General features: G+C 34.1%; 1 pseudogene; it reads right to left on the bottom strand.

Moving 5' to 3' along the window:
- Positions 1–1,908: 1,908 nt before the first annotated feature.
- Positions 1,909–9,413, bottom strand: LOC122326392 (annotated as a pseudogene).
- Between the last annotated feature and the right edge of the window lie 397 nt (positions 9,414–9,810).

Below are 9,810 nucleotides of genomic sequence, written 5' to 3'. Positions count from 1 at the left end.
TCTGTGAGCCTCGCCGTGATGCTGTCAGTCTGTCCGGGGGGCTCTCCGAAGCGCGTCTCGGCGACGGCGCGCGCGAACGGTTAAAACAGCGGCGACCCAAAGACGCCGTTCTTACCTAAAAAACGATCCTCCGCGATGTGCCACGGTCCCCGAACCTCAAATCCGCAATCATGGTCCTACATATTTCTCAGCGCGACCTCTCAGCATCAGCAGCCGTACAATAAAACGACAAGCTCCGATGATGCTGCGTAACCCCGCCCTCCTCCTGCTGTCAGAGTGATGCTGCGTGGCCCCGCCCACTCCGCTGTAAGAATGATGCTGCGTAACCCCGCCCACTCGGCTGTCAGAATGACCTCATCGTATTCTCACTGCAGTCCTCCTACAGATAGATAGATAGATAGATAGATAGATAGATAGATAGATAGATAGATAGATAGATAGATAGATAGATAGATAGATAGATAGATGATAGATAGATAGATAGATAGATAGATGATAGATAGATAGATAGATAGATAGATAGATAGATGATAGATAGATAGATAGCTTTCACCTCAAATATACAAATAAAAATAAATCAGAAGCTTCTGTATGAACATGCAAAGTTATGCTTTAAAGTTATTTTATTTATTTGTATTAACAACAAGTGTTTTATTTAAAAAAATACTTTTAAAGTTATGTTTTAAAGTTATGTGAAAACCCTGATGTCTGTGTCTCAATGCTTAACGTTGTTTTTAATTTTAAAGCAGATACGGTAAAAGTGGGAGGGGACTAAATGTCATTAAATGATATTAAAAACAACAACAAAACAAATCAAATCAAATTCATCCACGTCACGTAGTCATGACTTCTAGTCAGATCTGACTGTAGAGCACTTTCTTCTGAACTCTTGCCCGCGAGCACGGATCCACTTGTTGGCAACTAGAATCAGAAATTCAAAGGAAGACATTTTAAAGTGTGTAAATCATATCTAATCTACTTTCTAGACTCTTATGCATGAAGACTCTCTTAAAACGTCACTACTCTACTAAATGCTGTAGTCTCTGATTTACTCACAGATATATCTGTCTGTCTGATCCAACAAAGTTCAAATATTAGCGCTGTCACACAATTAATCATGATTAATTATATCCAAAATAAAAGGTTTGTTTACATATTATATGCACGTGTACTGTGAATGTTTATTATTATATATATATATATATATATATATATATATATACACACACACACACACACAGTATAAATAGACGTTGAGTATAGGTCTTTTGAAAATATGCACATGTATATACATTTATTTATTAATATTCTTATATTTTGTATTATATATATATATATATATATATATATATATATATATATATATACACACACATATATACATATACACACATATATATATATACATACACACATACATATATATATATATATATATATATATATTAATTTTATTTTATTTTATATATATATATATATATATATATATATATATATATATATATATATAGTAGTAGTGCTGTAAATAAACGATTAATCACATCCAAAATAAAAGTTTTTGTTTAAATATTATACAGTACTGTGTATATTTATTATGTATATATAATCACAATATACGCTTTATATACATAAATATGCACAGTATACAAAACATTTTGGATGTCATTAATCATTTGACGGCATTGAAACCCGCTGATATAAGCACTGATTAAATAATTAAATCTCATTATGCCAACACTTACCCCATTTACTGCCCACAAGCACAGGACACGCTGCATGTAAGGTTCTGGCGCCTTCACTTCCGCTCCTCAGCAGGTTGAACCACAACACCGCCGCGTTCTGCGGACCCGAGCGCAGTTTACGGTAAGTTACCGTGGCTTCACCGCTGGTCTGGAGACGGCTGCTGCTTCAACTCACCGTCTTGGCCGAGAGCCGCCCGCGTCCGGGGAACACCGTCGCCCGCCCGATGTCCACGCCGCCATCTGCAACAGAGCGGCTGGCGCCAGCGACCTGAAAGCGGGATCTGCTCCAGTGCATCTAATCATTTGTTTGATTATACTTGCTCACGTAGATTAGAGCGTAGCGATCCGCCTCCTCTCAGCTGAAAGTCCGAGTCATTGGTCAGCTGGGGAGAGATTTAAGTGCATGCTCCGCTACTCATCTTCTAACCGGATAACAGTAACACATATATATATATATATATATAAACGCTGTACCTTTGAGTCGTAATGCGGCTCGTGACTGGCCTCCGATCCCATAGTTGGCGATCTTTAAAAGAAGAAAGTGCTCATATGAACAGTGCGTTCTGGCTTCTGTCTGAAAGTTAAAGGAACCTCTTCTTTTTCAAAACATATAACCTAAAAAAATCAGTACCCTAAACTGTGAAATATGTCGAATGCGGATCGTGATTAACTAAAAATCACATTTCAGCGATATGCAAAATATGCAAAACAGCTTGACTACGTTTAGCTAAAGAGTAGTTTTTGCTGTCGCTGGTAGCCATGACTTCCATATTATTAAAAATACAATAAAAAGTCAATTGCTACAAGTAGCTTTAATAAACATTCTGCATTGGACAATTGGTGAAAAAAAAATAATAATTCCACACTTTATTATATAGGATGTGACACATATAACACAATAAATAAATAAAAACAACAACAACAAAAATTAAATAAAAATTAAATAAAAAAATTATTTATAGAGTCTTCTATTTTTATTTTATTTTATATATATATATATATATATATATATATATAAACAAATTAAAAATATATAAATAAATACAACTATATATATATATATATATATAACTTATTTTAATATATATACATATTTAATTTATATATATATTAAATTAATATATATTTTAAATATATACAAAAATTACAAATTACTACAAAAAGTCATCTGGTTTTAAGTATTTTTAAAATTACATTTATTGATTTACATAATTATAATATGATTTATATTGTCATTAATCTATTACACTCAAGCACCTTTAGTTTAACAATTATTACTGCATTTGTTTTAAATGAATATAAATAAATTAGCGAGTGGTAGAATCAATAGACAGCACTTTAAAGAAGTGAAGTAAAGCACACTCGCTCTGAGTTGAGGATCTTCATCGTGGTCCCAGTGAAGCTGGACTGTAGTGCTCTTCTATGCACATGGACCTGAAAGTCTGACAATCGACTTCAAGTCACGAAGGACTCATTAATCGTAGGGCAGTGGTTTGTACCTGGAGCTCTTCTGCGGTCTGCAGCTGTAGTCCAGAGACGGAGGAGATCCTCCGGTTGATCTGAGAGATCACGGGATCTTCACGCTCAGAGAGCCACGCGCTGAGAAACAAAGACCACAGACACTTCAGGAACGAACTCGAGTCTATCAGAGGAACTTCGTTTGTTTAGAAGCTTGGGATCCAAAACCAGATACTCGTGTTCATTCAAAAACACTAAAAAATGACGTTTTTGAAGGTCAGTGGTTGCAATTCAATCATTTAAGCTACATTTATTAATAAAATTTCTTTTCCGCTAACGTTCTGCTAAATTTGGTGAGCGTAGCATAAATAAACGACTCAATTTGTTTTTTAATTTAATAAAAAAAAAATTCAGTGTGAATTAACACATACATCTTGTGTGAGTCATTTAATAACTCTATTCTATTAGGAATTGCATTAGATTTTATTTAGTTGTCTGATATTTTCTCGTCAGAATTGTGTGAGAAGTTCCACCTATAGTAAAAATAAATAAATGTATATATTTATTAATTGTCTCGTTTTATTGGAGCGCGCGCACGGCATTCAGCAGCAACTAAATGTTTTTCAAAAAGAGGCATAGCGTAAATGTATTTAATGTCTATTAATGTTTAATATCATTAATATTTGTCGTTCTTCAATATATATCAACTTTAAATAAATGATTTAACAACCTGAAAAAAGATGTTGTCTTAGTAATTGCCATAAAAATCATCCTTTTGGGTCTAAACATGAGGAAAAGTTTAAAGAAAATCACTCATGTTTCTAAAGGATACTTCATACCCCAAAATTTTTTTTGGGGTTTTAAATATGTATGAAATTCTGCAGGACACAAAATAATTGATCAGATATAATTTCCTAACAGCATTAATTTTAATTGAACACATCCTATCTGACCCCAAACATTTCAGTGCTAGCGTATCATTTTAGAAGGGATTTCTATTTGAAATAAATGCTCTTCTTTTTAACATTTTATTCATTTAATTAATTCTAAAAAGATATCACAGGTTACAAAAAAAATATTAAACAGCACAACAGTTTCCGCACTGATAATAAATCAGTATATTATTATGATTTCTGAAAGATCACGTGACACTGAAGACTGAAGAGTAATGATGCTGAAAAATCAGCTTCGCATCACAGAAATTAATTAGATCTTAAAGTATACTGAAATGGAAATTTATTATTTTAAATTGCAATTTTTTATATTAAATTGCATTTTTCATGCATTTTTGATCAAATAAATACAGCACTAGTGAACATAAGAAACATCATTACATAAACATATTACAAATATATTTATAATATATATATATATATATATATATATATATATATATATATATATATATATATATATATATATTTTTTTTATATATATATATATTTTTTTTTTCCTAATCAAAAGCTCACACATAAAGTTATTAAATGCTATATATATATATATATATATATATATATATATATATATATATATATATATATATATATATATTTTTTTTTTTTTTTTTATCATGGAAGTGTGTGTAGATCTCGCACCTTTTTGACACACGAGATGCAGCAGAAACCTTTTTCCAGAGACTGATCAATGACTTTAGCTCTGGAAAGCTACAAAGAAGTATTGGAAAACTATTGGATATTACTCATCATTAATAATACATTATTTGATATTAAAAAAAACGGCACTAACTAATTATTAATAATAATTCCCCGTCCTACACACACTTTCACCTTTGGCCTGGCCAGTGTTTTGATGACGTCGATCTCTCCTTCAGAAAGGAAGTCGTGGTATCTGAGGATCTCAGGCTCGTCCCACTCCACTTCCTCTCTGAAGATCATCAGCGGTTTCCTCTTCCTGTCCTGTACCTGCACACCAGCTTCCTCTCTCTTTGAGGTGTCTGGAAACCGTAAATATATATATAACATTCATATATGCATATTATTCTTGTTTGCTGGCCCTAAACTGTGGGATGGATACCAAATGTTATTAGATCCTTTGTAAAGATGTTAAAGTCATATATTTGTTTAATGAGGCCTTCACTATTAAGGGTTTGAGCAGATGCAGCCTATTCCCGCTGTGCATGCTGTGTGCTATTTTTATTTATTTATTCGATTTGATTTGATTTTACCATACAGCACTTTGGTGCACGCACTCTGTGGTTTTAAAGTGCTTTATAACTACATTTTCATTGGATTTAATTCATTTTACGTACAAAACTGGAAAGAACTTTCTCAAGTCTGGTTAGCTGACTTTAAGTAAGAAAATATGGTGTTAACATTAGCACTGTAAACACATAAATGATGCACTGTTAATTTCCTCCCAGGAAATTATGACATTCATTTTATTTAGCCTCAAAACCTAATATAAATTGCAAAATTATACATTCTAATTTAAATAAATAAATAAATAGCACCCTTTTTGTTCGCAATGTATTGCATTGAATTTCTAGGGTTAATGGAAACGTCTGTAAACGTAACAATTTTCCGCCACTATTTTTAATGGACTTTTATTACTAGCACATTATGATATATTTATGCGTATTATGAGTTTGCACAGACTTTATTGTGAATATATCTTTAAGGCAAAAACATATTGGCAGAACGTAAATGTACACATTACAGTAATTACAATAAATAGGTAACTACATTGAACCTATAACCTTATTACCTAGTATTTTTCTCATGTAATTACACTGTAATTACACTGTAATTACACAACGGCTACCTTCTGTAAAAGCAATACAACCAAAACACTATTGCTTTTTGGTCACTTTGCAGGTTCAGCTTAGATCTGATGACATTCGGTATGAAAATACGCAGAAATACAGAAAAGAGAATCAACTCAGACCTGATCAATAATGCAAAACAACCCTTTCTAAAAGCTGAGTTTTGACAAAGTGAAACAATGGGGCGTGCTCGTGTTAAAATGGCCAGATAGTGCGTGAGACTAATTTTAAGATTCAAATATATATGCATAATAAAATACTAATAGCATGTAAAAATGGGAGTGTTGTTTGCAATATAAGACCAAATCATTGATCTTTTAAACCTCCAAAATCAAGATTGTCCACATGGATGTCTAACGTTAACAAATACGAGTAATATCAAGGTTATAAAAGAGATCTCCTCACCATCTTAAGCCTCTTTCCAGTGCACAGGTCCTCATATGTTCTGCCCGTGGAGCTGTACTTTGCGTTCAGGTCCCAGGCCTTAAGGCTCTCTGTGAAGCTTGTGTAAAGCTCAGGATGAAGCAGATTTCTGTCAGAGGCCTCTAAGAAAGATGCATGATCAACGAGCGCGGATTAGTGCATGTGTTTCAGGTGACGTACAGTATTTACAGTATCACGCATGACGCTTTAGAGAACCTACTGTGATACGTGCGAGAGAATTGATTTAAAGTCTTCATTAAACCACAGAATTCTTCAAATAATGTCAACAAATAAACTAGTTTGTCCTGCATCACATGAACCATTCTCGAATTAAGCATTTTAATATTGTATAATTAAATTTGTATATTATATTTGTTACATATACTTACATTTTATATATATATATATATATATATATATATATATATATATATATATATATGGAGTGAAAAAGTCAAAATGTCCACAACACAAGAAACTTTATTTCCATAAAACAACTTAAAATGAAAGTAAAGTATTTTAGAGTAGTTTTCAGAGAATAAAACATGTTTATTTAGAATTTTACATATTAAAATATACAAAAGAATAAGGAAGAATATAACATTTTATTGTGTTTTAAATGAGAACAAAAATCTTACGGACAAATGGGTAAAACCTAAGATAGTGCAAAATTAAAATGACAACTCATTAGTATTTGTGTTGAACGTAATTAATCTTTTCATGCGTCATAAATAGATTGTTGTTGTAAACATGCAAGATTGTTACACTGCGTGACATTTTAGTGATACATTTAGTGCATCAAGGAAAATGTATAATATTTGTTTTAAATTGCAAGTCATTTAAATAACACTTTTTGTTACACTTTTATTCTGAGCATAAGAGGCAGATATATGGCGGGGTATCTCTGCATTAATTAGCCTTTATATAAACTCACCTTGCCCAGATATCAGCTGAATCCCTGCCAGCCGACGAGAAAACGATGCGAGCTGGAAAATAACCTCATCTTTAGTAACGACAGCTTCTTCACCCTCGTTGAGTTTCCTGAGGGTCTCCTCCATCCAGAGGACAGAATACCGAAAGCGCCGATTGAGAAAGGAGATCGTGGCGATGTGGAAAGTTTCATCTGGATCCAGCGTTACGTTGTGCTTCGTTTCTGAAAAGAAACACGTGTCGAAACTAAACGAGATTGTTTCTTCTAACACATACTAGTCTCTAGATGTTACTGGGAACGTGTGCAGCCTTGAGCTTAATATGTGAAGATGGAGAACAAATAAAGCCACCGTGAAACCTACCAGAAAATAAGGAGATGTTCCTCGGATCTAATCCGTACATTTCTTGCAGTCGAACCAAAGCCATCACTACACCGTCTACGTCTTCTGAGCTGGGAAGAGTCTGAGCGGCAGATCTAAGGCTTGCCAAAGAGTCTGTAAAACAGGAACATCACTTTTTCTTCTCCAAGCCACTCTTCAAGGAGTCATTTTTACGTGATGTGTTATGACCTGAGCAACGCAAAGATTGATAGCACGATCTGTTATTAGAAAACCGTTTCTGAACATATGCGTTCGTGTCCTTCTCCTCAAACCTTCTGCATGTCTTCCTTCGATAAGTTCCCAGACAGCGGCCCAGACTTGATGCAAGTTTCTCACGAGCTGAAACGCTGCAAGAGGATTGCTGATGAACTTCTCGGGATCTCTGGGAGGCTCCTCAAAGTCGTCCTCAAGCAGACTCAGAGCCCTGAGAAGTAAATGATAGCGATATAAAAACAAAGAAACACTGAGAGATGTGTTACAGCAAACACAAAACACATCACAATTATTAAACAGTTTCATTTTAACCCTTAAAAAGTGGATTTAACATTTAACTTTTTATATTTAAATGTTCTGAAAATGATAAATTCACGGGAATAGTACAAAAGCAGGTAGTGTTTTGGTAATGCCTATATACTAAAAAAGGACAAATTATTGTGAAAGATATATATTTTTGTGCTCAAAAAAACTAGGTCGTACATGAAAGAGAAATATTTAAAAAATGACAACGGAGAGATGTTTTAGAGTAAATTTCAACAATCAGCCACAGAATAAAGCAAGCAGCAACGAAGGGATAAGATTTTATGTATTTACACCAGATGGCACTAATCTGCCTCCACACACACACACACACACACACACACACACACACACACACACACACACATAGAGCTAATATTTTTTTATAATATAAAGAAATAAATGATGAATAATCTAGAGGTAAATATACTTTAATGCCACGAAACTACTTCAAAATACTATATATAGCTGAACTAAAATGAGTATGAATGGAGCAAAGAGCATGAAGAGTGTTCATTTAATGAACTATATTTTATTACGGAAATATTAGGTACTATAGCAATATAACCGAAATTTGCATGCTTCATTTATACCACGCTCTTACAAATAAAGGTGCTTGAAAGGTATCATATCAGTATGAAGTTTCAAATTTGACACTTTCTTTTAATATTTAAACAGTTTGTAATCCTAAAAAGGCGACGCTTACCTCCTCAGGAGATCTGCTTGGCTCTCCAGTGCTTCTACATAGTCACCAAGACTTTCGGCAAACTCTCTTTTGATGTCGATGAGCTGAGTCATGTGATCTGCAGACAGCGTTTCATTTTGAACAGGTATTTTAGCTCTTCTTCGAAAACCGTGCACGTTTGAGATTAGAGTTAATAATCACCCCGCTGATTTATCATCTTACTGTGACACCACGGACTGACCCGTCGAAGAGTAGAACTCGTTCACAGCAACGCAGAAGCTCCAGCACGTTGAGAACAACAAAATCTTCCACTTTGTCTCCATTTCGTAGCGTTAGATGAGCTGAGCGTTCAGTCTCCTGTTCGGGGGGAAAACTATACTCTGTGTGTGTGGTCAGACCCTCAAGAAAACACATTACAGCTGACTGAACCATCTCTTATGAGCAGACGAGCTTATAACCACGACAGGATATAAATCCAGGTAATCACACCAGGTGTCATCCCCAGACAACAGAGAACTGTGGTTGCATCACCTGTTTACAGCAAAAACATTACAGTATTTGATTGAGAAAGAGCTCATTAGAGAGGCGTTCTGTGCTTGTGGTTTCACAATATCATAATCTTGTGGTTATTTCTGTATATCTATACACACACACCTTATGCACAAACCTTCAAAGTACACTTTTGTGCTTTGAAAGGGTTTCTATATCAAAAATGAAGACATAGCCATGTTCTCGAACTCTGTTTGTATCAACTTTTAAGTGTGCATTAATTTGATGTTCTGTATATTTACTGTGGCAAAACGTACAGGACAAAACTTTTTACTTGCTATAGGCTTTTAATATTATTTTTCATTTATATAGCGCCTTTACATCGCCCGAGGGTCGCTTTACAAG

The sequence above is a fragment of the Puntigrus tetrazona genome, chromosome 21 (assembly GCF_018831695.1).
Source record: "Puntigrus tetrazona isolate hp1 chromosome 21, ASM1883169v1, whole genome shotgun sequence".
Classification (NCBI taxonomy): Eukaryota; Metazoa; Chordata; class Actinopteri; order Cypriniformes; family Cyprinidae; genus Puntigrus; species Puntigrus tetrazona.
This window is presented reverse-complemented; position numbering and strand designations above follow the sequence as displayed.